This window comes from Ptychodera flava, chromosome 13 (genome assembly GCF_041260155.1).
Source record: "Ptychodera flava strain L36383 chromosome 13, AS_Pfla_20210202, whole genome shotgun sequence".
NCBI classification, from domain to species: domain Eukaryota; kingdom Metazoa; phylum Hemichordata; class Enteropneusta; family Ptychoderidae; genus Ptychodera; species Ptychodera flava.
In genome coordinates, this window is record NC_091940.1 from 40,302,227 (window position 1) to 40,320,089 (window position 17,863).

Consider the following 17,863-nt stretch of genomic DNA (forward strand, 5'->3'; position numbering starts at 1 on the left):
TATTGAACTCACAGAGAAAAGATCGGGCATTTCGAGATTAGCCGATGACTTAGTTTCAAGAGTTGAAAGGATTGAAAAACTTTGTTGAACTCCACGACGTAACAGAGATTATGGTCAAGCCTCTGAGGCGATACTCTCCTCACCACAGCACATGTATAATCCTCCTTCAAATTATTGTACGGGATTGTTTCCCAATTTATCCACTCACTCTTGGGTATCTGTTCAGATCTACTCGCCATATCAAAATTATTGAAACTTGACCTGTTTATAGACTTCTATGGCGTTACAACCTTTACCTGAAAAACGACCCGGTGTTGCAGTGAGGTTAGTTATTCTGCAGAACATGAATTCAAAAGACGCTGAATAGTAAGCAGGAGATATTGATTTCTTGTATAACTCGTGGAATTTTATGCCGTTAAATTTGATTAGATCTTACGTGTATCTTAGCAGGTTTCCATTCTAAAGAGTAAATGCAAGTGAAAGGCCGAGGTCGCGTGACCACTACCATTATCTCTGCTTCTCAGTGTCAAGACCATAATCTGCCAGGGTGGGGTGTAGCTGCCTACGGATTTTGTCATTATTTTCTAAATTACCCCAAACTGGCTATCTGAAGTTCTGCCCCAAGTTCTGCCAATTAGGTCAGGTTACGGCCCTAGCTGTGCCAGACAAAATTATAAATGCAAACGTTTTCATCAAGTATATCAAGACTTGAGTTTTCAAATTTTTGTTAAACGTAAATCAAAATTGTGAATGTTTTCGATTTAATAGAGTTCTACATTGTGTGATTCGAAATATGAAGGAAAAAAGGTAATTACGTATTACTTATTTCTTGATAATTAGAGATTTTTTCAAAAAGTTAGAAATCTGGGCAGCGAAACGTTTGAAAAAAGGGCCATTAAATCAAATTTTGTCTAGCAAACGCCAACACAATTCTTTTTCAGTATGTACCTAAAGATGAATCTTCGCATTAAACCCTGTTCACCAGGTGAAAGAACTTGGAACCCCCAGTGATATTTAGAACGTGCACGGTTACGTCTGACATCTCACACTAACATCTGATTGCTTCTCTGTATAAAAAACGACCTTGTGAACTGCAAAGTTCTTTATACAGATTGTTTCAAATTAAACCAACTGTCATGAATTGTCACAATAAATTGTATCTCGTACTGTTACTTCTGTCAATTCTTGGAAAATAGTAACGAAGAATGGAAAACGAGTAGAAACCGTTGATGATTTACGTTCAAATAAAAAGTGTTCGCATTACTCTGGTGCGTTCACCATCAACGTTCACTGGATCTTTGCATATATTTGCATAATCGTCATAAATAAGTACACTGCACCTTTTCGCACCACTATTAACACCTCATTGATTAATACCTTGAATGCACACTTTCAAAAGTTCAACACACCACATTTGCACTCACTGATCTTGTTCAAGACCGTCTTCCTTTCAAATGACATCAAAGAAGACTGTTGCAGGCAAGATCACTTGCACTGTCAAAAAAAGACGTAGATCTTATGGAGAAGAAAAAATTAAAAATGTTGGAAAAATTCAAGAGAGATTATAACTCGAATATATTGCTAGGATCTTAAAACTTCGGAAGAAAACATCATCACTACGATATCAAAACGTCTATTAAAAGTTAAGCCTACAGTGTATAGAAATTCTGCATTTTTCACTGTAGAACGGATGGAGAAATGATCGGAGATTTGGAGATAGACCGATGTCTTAGTTTCAAGAGTTTAAAGCATTGGAGAACACTGTAGAACTCCACGACGTAACACCGACCCTATGGCCAACTATAGCGACACTCTATAGGCACCACAGAATAGTTTTCTAAAGTGTATGATCCTACTCCTAATTTTTTACGGGATGTTTATCAATTCGTCTACTCACCTTGAGTTTCTGTTCAAAGCTATCCACCATATCAACATTTTTGCAAATTTCAACTAGTGTGACAACGATTACGTCGAAAAACGACACGGAGTTGCAATGAGGTAAATTATTCTGCAGAAAATACAATCTAAAAGGGCTGGATGACAGGATAAATTCATTTCTTGTATAAGTCGGGATTTTCTGCTGTTAATTTTGATCAGATATAGAGTGTACAGTAGCAGGTTTGCATTAAATAGAGTAGTGGCAAGTGAATTGAAAGCCCGAAGTCACGTGACCACTGCAATTGAGCTCTGCTGAGAACTAAGTTTAGGATTTCGTGACCGCTCGATTCAGTCTTACGCTAAGGGTTATGATGTTCAAATTCGAGCGTTCACTACCGATCAAACGTATGCAGTAGTTGGTGCATTGAGAAAAGACGTTCGACACTATTGGTTGCCATTTGTCCTCCATTTTATGTTGTAATTTCGTCGAAAATTGATGTTCGTAACTAACTGCTAATTACCTATTCAAATCGCGTGGTGCTGCTAGTGTGGGCGATACTCACGGCTGAATTTCTCCTTTCACACGCGCGAGCAAAGAGTGCATGGTTGTTTCATGTTTTACATATAGCGGATGGTCATAGCAATTGTACCTTCGCTGAACTCTTGGACATAACACAGTCTACGGCTACCAAATGCCTATCTGCACGCGCAGATTATGTCATAATTTTTTAAAATGAGATGGTATTAAAATCACTAATTTTGTTTGATAATACGGGCCATTGTCAGAAGACTTCCTGCCGGACGCAACACATTTGAGTGGCCAAACTAATAATTTGAACTTTGTGAAGTAACGCAAGTTACAGCCATCAATCTCCAATCCGTGCTTTCTGAGTGTGCCATGTATGAGTGGTAAGGAAATCACTGTTTGGGGGATAGTAGACATGGATTATTGCATCCTTTTCTCCAGCGGGCGTGGTTTATTGGCAGTGCCAAGGTTATAATGAAGCTTGATTTCATCGGGATATAGAGTCGTGGTTCTGCAGTTTTAATTACCAAATGCCTATCTGCACGCGCTGAATATATCATGAATTATATGACGGCATTTTAAGCACTATTGTTGCTGGATAATGCGGATCTGATTGATTTGTAGATTTCCTGCGAAACACAACAAATTGGAGTTGTGAAACTGATATTTTTTGAACTGCGTGCAAAGTAAGGCAACTTTTAGCCGTCCATCTCGGGTCCGTGCTTTCTGAATATGCCATGCATCCAAAAGAAACTTACTTGAGTGGTGAAAAACGCCAACCTTCATTGCTGAGTATGCCATGGATTCATTTAAACGTAAGCGGTATTAAAATCTCTATTTTTGTTGGATAATGCGAATAATTGATGGTAGATTTCCTGCCAAAGACAACAAATTGGAGTTGTCAATCTAATAATTTTGAGTTGTATGTAGTAACGCAATTGACGGCAACAATCTCGGGTCCGTGCTTTCTGAGTGTGTCACGTATCTAAATACAGTTTGAATCGTAAGAAAATCAGTGTTTTGGGGAGAGTAGACATGGATTTTCGCATACTTTTCTCCCGCCAGATGTGCCTAATTGGCAGTGCTCAAATCATAATGACGTTAATTTTGTCGGGAATATCAAGTAGTGTTTTTGCGGTTTTGTTATATGGTTGTATGTTAAAAGTTACAGTCGTCAGAAATTCAGCATTTCTGACTATTGAACTTACAGAGAAAAGATCGGAGATTTCGAGATTGGCCGATGACTTAGTTTCAAGAGTTGAAAGGATTGATAAACTTTGTAGAACTCCGCGACGTAACAGAGATGTTTAAGACCAATTAAAGCGACACCCTACTCACTACAGCACATGTATAATCCTTCTTCAACTCTTGGGTATCTCTTCAGATCTACTCGCGATATCAAAATTATTGAAATTGACCTGATTATAGACTTCTATGGCGTTACAACCTTTACGTTATAAAGGACCCGGTGTTGCAATGAGGTAAGTTATTCTGCAAAACATAAATCCAAAAGACGCTGAATGGTAGGAGATATTGATTTCTTGTATAACTCGTGGGATTTTGTGCCGTTATATTTGATTAGATCTTCCGTGTATCTTAGCAGGTTTGCATTATAAGGAATAGTTGCGAGTGAAAGGCCGAGGTCACGTGACCACTACCAATATCTCTGCTTCTCAGTGTCAAGACCATAATCTGCCAGAGAAGGGTGCAGCTGCCTATTGACTTTGTCATTGTTTTCTAAATAACCCAAACTGGCCATCCTAAGTTCTGCTGCCAAGTTCTGCCCCAAGTTCTGCCAATAAGGTCAGGTTACGGCCCTATTTGTCCCAGACAAAATTATATATGCAAACGTTTTCATCAAGTATATCAAGACTTGAGTTTTCAAATTTTGTTAAACGTAAATCAAAATTGTGAATGTTATCGATTTAATTGAGTTTTACATTGTGTGATTTGAAATATGAAGGAAAAATGGTAAATACGTATTACTCATTTCTTGATAATTACAGATTTTTTCAAAAAAGTTAGAAATGTGGCCGACCAAACGTTTCGAAAAAAAGGGCCATTAACTCAAATTTTGTCTAGCAAACGCCAACACAATTATTTTTGCAGTAAGTACCTTACGAGAACTTGGAACCCCAGTGATATTCAGAACGTGCACAGTTACGTCTGACATCTCACACTAACATCTGATTGCTTCTCTGTATAAAAAAATGACCATGTGAACTGCAAAGTTCTTTATACAGATTGTTTCAAATTAAACCAACTGTCATGAATTGTCACAATAAATTGCATATCGTATTGTTACTTCTGTCAATTCTTGGAAAATAGTAACGAAGAATGGAAAACGAGTAGAAACCGTTAATGATTTACGTTCAAACGAAATTTTCGTATAACTTCTGCTGCGTTCACTCTCAGTGTTCACTGGTCTTTGCATATATTTGCATAATCGTCATAAATAAGTACACTGGACCTTTTTCGCACCACTATTAACACCTCATTAATTAACACCTTGAATGCACATTTTCAAAAGTTCAACACGGCACATTTGCACTCACTGATCTTGTTCAAGACCGTCTTCCTGTCAAATGACATCAAAGAAAATTGTTGCAGGCAAGATCACTTGCACTGTCAGAAAAGACGTAGATCTCATGTAGAAGAACAAATTAAAAGTGTTGGAAAAATTCAAGGGAGATTATAACTCGAACGTGTTGCTAGGATCTTAAAACTTCGGAAGAAAGCATCGTCACTACAATATTGAAACGTCTATTAAAAATTAGGCCTACAGTGTACAGAAATTCTGCATTTTTCACTGTAGAACGGATGGAGAAATGATCGGAGATTTGAAGATAGACCGATGTCTTAGTTTCAAGAGTTTAAAGCATTGGAGAACACTGTAGAACTCCACGACGTAACACCGACCCTATGGCCAACTATAGCGACACTCTATAGGCACCACAGAATAGTTTTCTAAAGTGTATGATCCTAATCCTAATTATTTTACTGGATTGTTTATCAATTCGTCTACTCACCTTGAGTTTTGTTCAAATCTATCCACCATATCAACATTTTTGCAAATTTCAACTAGTGTGACAACGATTATGTCAAAAAACGAAGCGGGCGATGCTTATTTGGCAGTGCCAAGGTTATAATGAAGCTTGATTTCATCGGGATATAGAGTCGTGATTCTGCAGTTTTAACTACCAAATGCCTATCTGCACGCGCTGAATATATCATGAATTATATGACGGCATTTTAAGCACTATTGTTGCTGGATAATGCGGATCTGATTGATTTGTAGATTTCATGCGAAACATAACAAATTGGAGTCGTGAAACTGATATTTTTGAACTGCGTGCAAAGTAAGGCAACTTTTGGCCGTCCATCTCGGGTCCGTGCTTTCTGAATATGCCATGCATCCAAAGAAAACTTACTTGAGTGGTGAAAAACGCCAACCTTCACTTCCTGAATATGCCATGAATTCATTTAAATGTAAGCGGTATTAAAATCTCTATTTTTGTTGGATAAGCGTATCATTGATGGTAGATTTCCTGCCAAACACAACAAATTGTAGTTGTCAATCTAATAATTTATAGTTGTATGTAGTAACGCAATTGACGGCAACAATCTCGGGTCCGTGCTTTCTGAGTATGTCATGTATCTAAATTAGTCCATGGGCTGGATGGGCCCACCGTGCACCCCCCCCCCCCAATAAACGTACTACATGGGTATTTTTTGGTTCTTTGGGATCTGCTGAACTAGAAAAAAGATGTTAACATTGGATATTTTGGGATGCACTACCTGTCTGCACTGGTTTTTTTGTAGTATGTACCGCAAAAAATGGCGAAAAATGGGTAGGGGTAGGGGGTACTATATCCTTCCCTAAATTGCGTAAACTAGCATGAAATAGCACACACTTTATATTTTTGGAAAGCTCAGATATTGCTCTTTCTGAGGAATACCAACTTTAGCAAAATACATTTGTGTAAATAGAATAGGACGACTTTAAAATGTATTTTTTTGACAATTTTGAAATTTTTTACCCAAAATACCATGTAACAATTGTGATTTACTTTTTACTAATTTTGTCGGAATATCAAGTAGTGTTTTTGCGGTTTTATCATATGGTTTGTCTGTTAAAAATTATAGTCGTCAGAAATTAAGCATTTCTGACTATTGAACTTACAGAGAAAAGATCGGGCATTTCGAGATTGCCGATGACTTAGTTTCAAGAGTTGAAAGGATTGAAAAACTTTGTTGAGTTGAACTCCACGACGTTACAGAGATTATGGTCAAGCCTCTGAGTCGATACTCTCCTCACCACAGCACATGTATAATCCACCTTCAAATTATTGTACGGGATTTTTTCCCAATTTATCAACTCACTCTTGGGTATCTGTTCAGATCTACTCGCCATATCAAAATTATTGAAACTTGACCTGATTATAGACTTCTATGGCGTTACAACCTTTACGTTAAAAACGACCCGGTGTTGCAATGAGGTAAGTTATTCTGCAGAACATGAATTCAAAATACGCTGAATGGTAGGCAGGAGATATTGATTTCTTGTATAACTCGTGCAATTTTATGCCGTTACATTTGATTAGATCTTCCGTGTATCTTAGCAGGTTTGCATTATAAGGAATAGTTGCGAGTGAAAGGCCGAGGTCACGTGACCACTAGATTATCTCTGCTTCTCAGTGTCAAGACCATAATCTGCCAGGGAAGGGTGCAGCTGCCTATGGACTTTGTCATTGTTTTCTAAATACTCAAACTGGCCATCCTAAGTTCTGCCCCAAGTTCTGCAATTAGGTCAGGTTACGGCCCTATCTGTCCAAGACAAAATTATAAATGCAAACGTTTTCATCAAGTATATCAAGACTTGAGTTTTCAAATTTTTGTTAAACGTAAATCAAAATTGTGAATGTTTTGTATTTAATTAAGGTCTACATTGTGTGATTCGAAATATGAAGGAAAAAGGTAAATACGTATTACTCATTTCATGATAATTACAGATTTTTTCAAAAAAGTTAGAAATGTGGCCAACCAAACGTTTCGAAAAAAAGGGTCATTAACTCAAATTTTGTCTAGCAAACGCCAACACAATTCTTTTTCAGTATGTACCTAAAGATGAATCTTCGCATTAAACCCTGTTCACCAGGTGAAAGAACTTGGAACCCCCAGTGATATTCAGAACGTGCACGGTTACGTCTGACATCTCACACTAACATCTGATTGCTTCTCTGTATACAAACTGACCTGTGAACTGCAAAGCTCTTTATACAGATTGTTTCAAATTAAACCAACTGTCATGAATTGTCACAATAAATTGCATCTCGTACTGCTACTTCTGTCAATTCTTGGAAAATAGTTACGAAGAATGGAAAACGAGTAGAAACCGTTGATGATTACGTTCAAATAAAAAGTGTTCGCATTACTTCTGCTGCGTTCACCATCAATGTTCACTGGGTCTTTGCATATATTTGCATAATCGTCATAAATAAGTACACTGGACCTTTTCGCACCACTATTAACACCTCATTAATTAACACCTTGAATGCACACTTTCAAAAGTTCAACACGGCACATTTGCACTCACTGATCTTGTTCAAGACCGTCTTCCTTTCAAATGACATCAAAGAAGACTGTTGCAGGCAAGATCACTTGCACTGTCAAAAAAGACGTAGATCTTATGGAGAAGAAAAAATTAAAAGTGTTGGAAAAATTCAAGAGAGATTATAACTCGAATATATTGCTAGGATCTTAAAACTTCGGAAGAAAAACATCATCACTACGATATCAAAATGTCTATTAAAAGTTAAGCCTACAGTGTATAGAAATTCTGCATTTTTCACTGTAGAACGGATGGAGAAATGATCGGAGATTTGAAGATAGACCGATGTCTTAGTTTCGAGAGTTTAAAGCATTGGAGAACACTGTAGAACTCCACGACGTAACACCGACCCTATGGCCAACTATAGCGACACTCTATAGGCACCACAGAATAGTTTTCTAAAGTGTATGATCCTACTCCTAATTATTTTACGGGATTGTTTATCAATTCGTCTACTCACCTTGAGTTTCTGTTCAAAGCTATCCACCATATCAACATTTTTGCAAATTTCAACTAGTGTGACAACGATTACGTCGAAAAACGACACGGAGTTGCAATGAGGTAAATTATTCTGCAGAAAATACAATAAAAAGGGCTGGATGACAGGATAAATTCATTTCTTGTATAAGTCGGGATTTTCTGCTGTTAATTTTGATAGATATAGAGTGTACAGTAGCAGGTTTGCATTAAATAGAGTAGTGGCAAGTGAATTGAAAGCCCGAAGTCACGTGACCACTGCAATTGAGCTCTGCTGAGAACTAAGTTTAGGATTTCGTGACCGCTCGATTCAGTCTTACGCTAAGGGTTATGATGTTCAAATTCGAGCGTTCACTACCGATCAAACGTATGCAGTAGTTGGTGCATTGAGAAAAGACGTTCGACACTATTGGTTGCCATTTGTCCTCCATTTTATGTTGTAATTTCGTCGAAAATTGATGTTCGTAACTAACTGCTAATTACCTATTCAATCGCGTGGTGCTGCTAGTGTGGGCGATACTCACGGCTGAATTTCTCCTTTCACACGCGCGAGCAAAGAGTGCATGGTTGTTTCATGTTTTACATATAGCGGATGGTCATAGCAATTGTACCTTCGCTGAACTCTTGGACATAACACAGTCTACGGCTACCAAATGCCTATCTGCACGCGCAGATTATGTCATAATTTTTTAAAAATGAGATGGTATTAAAATCACTTATTTTGTTTGATAATACGGGCCATTGTCAGAAGACTTCCTGCCGGACGCAACACATTTGAGTGGCCAAACTAATAATTTTGAACTTTGTGAAGTAACGCAAGTTACAGCCATCAATCTCCAATCCGTGCTTTCTGAGTGTGCCATGTATGAGTGGTAAGGAAATCACTGTTTGGGGGATAGTAGACATGGATTATTGCATCCTTTTCTCCAGCGGGCGTGGTTTATTTGGCAGTGCCAAGGTTATAATGAAGCTTGATTTCATTGGGATATAGAGTCGTGGTTCTGCAGTTTTAATTACCAAATGCCTATCTGCACGCGCTGAATATATCATGAATTATATGACGGCATTTTAAGCACTATTGTTGCTGGATAATGCGGATCTGATTGATTTGTAGATTTCATGCGAAACACAACAAATTGGAGTCGTGAAACTGATATTTTTGAACTGCGTGCAAAGTAAGGCAACTTTTAGCCGTCCATCTCGGGTCCGTGCTTTCTGAATATGCCATGCATCCAAAGAAAACTTACTTGAGTGGTGGAAAACGCCAACCTTCATTTGCTGAGTATGCCATGGATTCATTTAAACGTAAGCGGTATTAAAATCTCTATTTTTGTTGGATAATGCGTATCATTGATGGTAGATTTCCTGCCAAACACAACAAATTGGAGTTGTCAATCTAATAATTTTGAGTTGTATGTAGTAACGCAATTGACGGCAACAATCTCGGGTCCGTGCTTTCTGAGTGTGTCATGTATCTAAATACAGTTTGAATCGTAAGAAAATCAGTGTTTTGGGGAGAGTAGACATGGATTATCGAATACTTTTCTCCCGCCAGATGTGCCTAATTGGCAGTGCTCAAATCATAATGACGTTAATTTTGTCGGGAATATCAAGTCGTGTTTCTGCGGTTTTGTTATATGGTTTGTATGTTAAAAGTTACAGTCGTCAGAAATTCAGCATTTCTGACTATTGAACTTACAGAGGAACGATCGGGCATCTCACGATTGGCCGATGACTTAGTTTCAAGAGTTGAAAGGATTGAAAAACTTTGTTGAACTCCACGACTTATTAAGTCGTGGAGTTCAACAAAGTTAACAGAGATTATGGTCAAGCCTCTGAGGCGATACTCTCCTCACCACAGCACATTTATAATCCTCCTTCAAATTATTGTAGGGGATTTTTTCCCAAATTATCAACTCACTCTTGGGTATCTGTTCAGATCTACTCGCCATATCAAAATTATTGAAACTTGACCTGTTTATAGACTTCTATGGCGTTACAACCTTTTTGTTAAAAAGGGACCGGTGTTGCAATGAGGTAAGTTATTCTGCAGAACATGAATTCAAAAGACGCTGAATGGTAGATAGGAGATATTGATTTTTTGTATAACTCGTGGAATTTTGTGCTGTTACATTTGATTAGATCTTCCGTGTATCTTAGCAGGTTTGCATTATAAGGAATAGTTGCGAGTGAAAGGCCGAGGTCACGTGACCACTACCATTATCTCTGCTTCTCAGTGTCAAGACCATAATCTGCCAGGGAAGGGTGCAGCTGCCTATGGACTTTGTCATTGTTTTCTAAATTACCCAAACTGGTCATCCGAAGTTCTTCTGCCAAGTTCTGCTCCAAGTTTTGCCGATTTGGTAAGGTTACGGCCCTATCTGTCCCAGACAAAATAAAAAAGGCAAACGTTTTCATCAACTATATCAAGACTTGAGTTTTCCATTATGTAAAACGTAAATCAGAATTGTGAATGTTTTCGATTTCAGTTCTACATGTATGATTCAAAATATGAAGAAAAAAGTAATTAGGTATTACTTATCTTCTTTAAAATTAGAGCTTTTTAAAAAAAATAGAAATCGCGAAACATTTCGAAAAAAGGTCATGAACTCAAATTTGTCTAGCAAACGCCAACACAATCTTTTTTTCAGTATAAACTTTACGGCGGATTTTCGCATCAAACCCTCTTCACCAGGTGAAAAAATCTGGAACCCCAGTGATATTCAGAACGTGCCCGGTTCGCCTGGCATCTCACACTATGATCCGAGTGCTTCTCTGTATTAAAATGACATTGTGAACTGCAAAAGTCTTTGTTGCACACAACTGTCATGAATTGTAACAATTAATTGCATCTCGTACTGCTACTTCTGTCAATTCTTGGAAAATAGTAACGAAGAATGGAAAACGAGTAGAAACCGTTGATGATTTACGTTCAAAAGAAATTTTCGTATAACTTTTGGTGCGTTCACCATCAATGTTCACTGGGTCTTTGCATATATTTGCATAATCGTCATAAATATGTACATTGGACCTTTTCGCACCACTATTAACACCTCATGATTAACACCTTGAATGCACACTTTCAAAAGTTCAACACGGCACATTTGCACTCACTGATCTTGTTCAAGACCATCTTCCTTTCAAATGACATCAAAGAAAACCGTTGCAGGCAAGATCACATGCACTGTCAGAAGAAGACGTAGATCTTATGTCGAAGAAAAATTAAAAGTGTTGTAAAAATTCGTGGGAGATAATAATTCGAAGGTATCGCTAGGATCTTAAAACTTCGGAAGAAAACATCGTCACTGGGTACGTGATAAACTCATCAGTTTTGATTCACTTGACCTGACATACGTTCATTAGGTAATTCTTTCACTCGACATATCATTTGAACTGTCTTTGGTCAGGAATTAGTGATGAGATTTGTCAGGCTCACAAATACTATACCTAAAAAGTACGCCCCTGCATTCATCAAATTTATAGTAAAGATGAAAACTTCAAATGTTGGTAGAGTTTCTATCCGACAAAAACCTAAAAACGTAGGTCGATGTTTCACGAAATAACCCGTTTTCTTGAGAAATGCACTCGGGTCCTCGGTTCTTGTCAAGTACGCTGCAACATACAACTAAATGTGAAGTTGAGATGTTTGCCGATGATAGTACAATGCACACGTCGGCTAAGACCACTGATGAATTAGAATGTAATTTAAATAGTGACCTTGAACATATTAATAATTGTGTTTAAATAACAAAATGTGTCCTAATACTGAGAAAACGAAATGCATGTTGGTCACTACTAGGCAAAAACGGTCACACTTGACTAGTCAGTACTAAACGTTAAACTTGGTAGCAATAATATTGAAAATGTTGATTGTGAGAAACTTCTTGGTGTTACTGTTCAGAGTGATTTGTCTTGGGCATCTCATGTCCATAATATTGTGAAGAAAATCAAATGTAAACTATATCTCTTGGCCAGAATAAGGCCATTTCTACCAACCTCAGCGAGGCGCCAGTTTTACAATTGTTTTATTTTACCCTATTTTGACTATTGTCTTAGTATTTGGGGTTGTTGTAGTCAGAAGGATATGGATCGTTTAAACGGTCTTTTAAAACGGGCAATGAGATTAATTTTGGATTGTGACTCTGGCACTCCCTCTGTGGAAATGTTTACTCGTTTGAAATGGTATCCACTATCCTATCGTTACAAGTATAAATTAGTTGTGTCTGTCTACAAAGCTCTTTGTGGCATGGCTCCATCTTATATCCGGGACATGTTAACATTGTACGATGCACAAAGATCTTTAAGATCTGTTTTTAATGAAACTTTAAAAGTACCATTTGCCAGAACTGAATTGCTGAAACAATCTTTTAGAGTATCTGCTCCGAGGTTTTATAACGAGTTGCCCACATCAATAAGAGGCTGTACAAGCCTTTCAATTTTTAAACGTGCTTGTTATAAATTTTATTTACAAAGTTTTACTGATGCTGTCACCTTCTGATCATTTTATGTTGTTGTCGATTTTGTTGTGTTGCTGTATGTTTTATGTATTTTAACTTTGCTGTGCTGTTGTTTGTTTTTGTATTTTAACTTTCTTTGTGCTCGACCCTTGTGAAAAGAGGCGTATACCTATCAAGGCTATCGAGTTGAAATAAAGATTATTATTATTATTATTATTATTATTATTATTATTATTATTATTATTATTAACTGGAGGACCTAGTAGACTGTACCATTATTTTTAGGGGTGCCCGAAAGGTGTGAGGGGCTGAATATAGCCGTTAGACAAATTACTTGTTCAATAAGTCTTCTGAACGCAACAACGTACTAGTTCAATAAATCCTGCATGGGATCGAATTATTTCAAGTCGTTAGAACTTTCTTGTCCATGCACATTGTACAGATGCGTTTGCTTTAGTTTAACTACGTACTGTGGAATTACTCGACTAAGTTCAACTATACTGACAAGTGCTGCTGTAATAGAATGTGTAAAGGAGGGTGCCAAAACGAATAGGTATTATTCTCCGAGTTTTCATTCACGGTAGGTGCATCTTGGTATCTGGCATTCTTGTCGATCCAAATCCGTTATCAATTTTTTGGGTTTCTTCATTGAAATAATTGTTAAAGTTGGTCCACTAGCCTCGGATATTTCTTCATCAAATTTAACTACAAATTGATATCAAATATGACTACATTACTTTCACAGTTTTTAAAACTGTCTTACAAAGTAAACAGGGTTGGTCTAGGTCATTTAAGATCGCGGACATTGGCTCCAAGGAGCCAAAAACACAATTATGGGTCCCCATTTCAGCACATGATTTAGTAGGGCATCCGTAGGTGCTCGTATACCGGGATGGTATAACAGAATTTAAAATCTTAAATATATGTCTACAAAATACATGTGAAACGGCCCTGAACTGACAACAAACCAACTTAAATGTCTTAAACGCGAGCGATTATGTTTCTGTACGGTATAGCAGTAAACGAATCTCAAGAAACTTTTGGGTTAATAAGTACGAAATCGCATAAGGGGCCGTCGATGATAAAAGCTGACGCACGACAAACGTAATTATATTGTTTAGGGGGAGGGGGTAAAAGCTCATTTTGTTTTGTGTGCGTCAAAATCGCATAAGGATTTTCGTCTATTGTTTTCAAAGTGCGACTTTGCAGCGAGAACGCAATACTACCTTCGCGTTCATCGAGAACAGAATGACCACAAAATACGGAGACAGAAAAGAAACGAAAAGACATAAATGTGAAATAAAAAGTTGTATGCTTTTTCAAAGTGACGTGAAACATTTTCCTACATGCGAAATACATTAAAATGTTCTGTGTCATAAGAAGTGAAACGCGTAAAGTGGAGGATTATCAATTAATGTGCACTTTTCCGGTATTTCTTCATGGGCGTGTGGATCGGAGAGGTGCGTGTGGGTTTGTTAGAAACGGCATCATAATACGAAATTGATTTCGCATCGTTTTGAGGGGGAGGGAGGGGGTTTCAAGTAAAACGAAGGAATTACGTTTCTTGTGCGTCAGCTTTTATTATCGACGGCCCCTAAAACAGTTGCTCTAACATCACACTATCATAGTAAACCTAAAACCCAAGGGAGAGTAATACTACAAACATTTACAAATGGATGTGTACCGCTGACGTTGAAAACATTTTCCAATACGACGATGATCCGCTAGTCCGTAATCTCTTGTCAAAACAAATTTAAAAACTTACGAAATGAAAAAAAAAAACTGAAAAAGGCTGATGACCTTGGTTCACCCAGGGTCATCAACCTCTGTTTACAGTGCCTGTTTTACCGTTTGGAATTGCCAAATGATGATGGATTTGAACTTCTGTTGCATAATTGAATGAAGAGTCGCTCAAGTTGTCATTCTAATCAGTTATTTCAGGTCATGAAACCTGTAAATTTTAATATTTTACACTCAAATTTTGATAAAGATCAGACATCTCCTTCGATAATGAAGGTCAGGAACAGTGGAATTTCTATTGTATGCTGATTCGACATTCAAAGCCTGTCATTAATTTCACCTGGCAAAAGCTACCATTATAGCTTACAGTTAACGATTTTCCATTTCAGAATGTCGGGTGGTAATCCCCACTTGGCAGCTATGTATTAGGTCCATATGGAGAGTGCGCTTTCAGGGTAAGATAACTGGAATATAGAATGTTCACACCTGATCGTCCGGTCTGCATGGCTTGGTTAAGTGGACGTATATGTAGCATCCAGGCGTGTCTCCTAGCCAACCGAGGGAGGGTCTCTCCCGGAGGAACACCACACCCCTGCCTTAGTTGGAATTTGTAAAGATGCCGTGGCGGCCAGGATATGCTAGATGTAAATTAATGGTGACAAGCTTGTAAAGGTTGATGACCTTGGGTGGCCCCAGGTTATCAACCTTTTGTAAGGTTTGTCAGGGCCGTCGGTCGCGGGAAGGGGACAGGTACCCCTGGAATTTTTCGCACTATCAAGATGTCATTTTTTGTAAATTACCCAACTAGTTAACCTACGTTCTGCCCCGCCCCCTAGCAATTTGGTCAGGCTGCGACCCTGATTGTCCGATACAAAATAAAAACTAAAACGTTTTCATAAATTATATCAATACTTGTGTTTCCAAATTTATATAAAATGTAAATAAGATTTGTGAAAGTTGTTTTCCTTTACTGAGCTTTACATGTCAATGGCAGAGTGCAGGAGTGACGTAACTCATGTTTGGTCAAAAATGAGTTTTTGATATAGTTTTCTTCGGTAATATGAATTGCATCTTTTGTGAAAATGTTCAGTAAAATAGTTAATATAGCTTAACAGATATTTCAATTGGAACGTAACTTTAGTTAAGGTCCTTTTGCACTTAAAAGTCAGTGCACCAAGGACGTAACTTAATAGTTACGTCTGTTTTGTGCTTGCAAAATGTAAAAACGTCAAAAAATAAAAAATCTTGAATGATGAGGCTATTCATGAATATTACATCGAAACAGAAAATCGACCAGTGCATAAAGGACGTATCTGATGATGAGTTACATTCTTTTGCTCAAAATGCCAGTGAAAGATGACGTAACTCAACATTTTTGAATTTTCATAGAATGAGCGCATGATTATAACATTCATTTATGACATTTAATATATCTATAACATTACCCTTTATCCATGAACCATTAACTACAAACAAATTGAATGTTAGAGTTCGAGGCTTTTAAAATCTTTATTGCTCTCTCACTCAGTTTGTTGAAAAATTGAGTTACTTCCCTCTGATGCACCGGGCTATCGATGTGTGGTTCAAAATCTGAAGAATAAGAAAGTAATTACGTATTTCTTTAATAATTATATATCTACAGCATATTTGTTAAAAACCTACATTGAACATTTCTATTGGAACATTTTTAATTTGAATTCGTGCCACGAAAACACAATCCAAAAAGAACCAACTCGAATTTTTTGTCTTAAAAATGCCAACACAATTGTGAAAATCATATTCGTATATACCTAACCATGGATATTCGCATCAAACCCTCTTCGCCAGACGAAAGAACCTGGAACCCCAGTGATATTTAGAACGTGCCTGGTTACATCTCAATCTATGACTGGGATTGCTCCTCTGTATTAACATGACATTGTGAACTGCAAACTCTTTGTACATTTTTTCAAATTAAACTGTCATGAAATGTCGCAATAAAGTGCATCTCGAAATGTTACTTCTGTCAGTGCGAGGAAAACAGTAAGGAAGGGTCGAGAATGAGCAGCAAATGTTGATAGTTAATGTTCAAATAAGAAATTTTCGTATTCTGTTGCGTTCACCTACGCATGTATTTGCATAATCGTCATAAATAAGTAGCCTGGACCTTTTATCACCACTTCATTAACACCTCATTAATTAACACCTGAGTGCACACTTTCAAAAGTTCAACACCACACATTTGCCCTCACTGATCTTGTTCAAGACTGTGTTCCTTTCAACGACATCAAAGAAAACCGTTGCAGGCAAGATCACATGCACTGTCAGAAGAAGACGTAGATCTTATGTCGAAGAAAAATTAAAAGTGTTGGAAAAATTCAAGGGAGATAATAATTCGAAGGTATCGCTACACTGTAAATCCAAGTGTTTAACTTCTAAACACATAAATAAACACTTATCTGTTACACTTTTTAAACACGTTAAGGTGTTTAGGATATAGTAAACACTTGAAATGTTTAATAAATAAACACACATATTTAGGATTTAAACACTGGTGTTTTATTAATAAACGTGTCAACGCGTTTAACAACTAAACAGACTTACATGTTTATTGGGTTGTTACACTTTTTAAACACATACAAGTGTTTATGACCTAAACATGTTTATTCAAAAAACATATAAACATGTTTATCAAAAATGTTTATCACACTAACAATTACCTTTAAAATCATGTCATAGGACGTAGTTTCCAAAATAAGAGACTGGATACAGTGCGCAAAATGGAATGCACAGGAAACATGTTGTATAGAAGCAAACATAATCAAAGGTCCCATTGTTCATAAACCTGGCACTGTGAACTACCATATTCAACACTCTCACATTAACAGTCAATAACCTTACTGTCAGCCTTTACAAAATGCGTTTTAGTTTCATATCTTCAAGAAAGACGACAAGATTCGGCGATTCAAGTTCCCTGCTCTTGAAATAAACTTCAATGTCAGCATCTGGAACCTCCTATTGGAAATAGAGAATGTGTAATGCATTGATTAATATACTTGTGATTAGAAGTATGACTAAAGCAAGCTATTGTTACATGCTACATTATTCTTGCACAGATTAATGATCAATAGTACCACTATGCAATATTTCATCCCATAATGTACAGGATAAATTGTCTGCTGTGATAGACAAAAA

The 17,863-nt window shown here is 37.3% G+C and overlaps 1 long non-coding RNA gene across 1 annotated transcript in view; it reads right to left on the reverse strand.

The window, feature by feature from the left end:
- LOC139148443 (uncharacterized) overlaps positions 1 to 15,268 on the reverse strand; it is a 121,996-nt gene extending 106,728 nt beyond the window's left edge. Inside the window, exon 1 of the long non-coding RNA XR_011555937.1 lies at positions 15,176 to 15,268. This is a non-coding gene — a long non-coding RNA (uncharacterized lncRNA). The remainder of the gene's footprint in view (positions 1 to 15,175) is intronic.
- Positions 15,269 to 17,863: the final 2,595 nt, after the last annotated feature.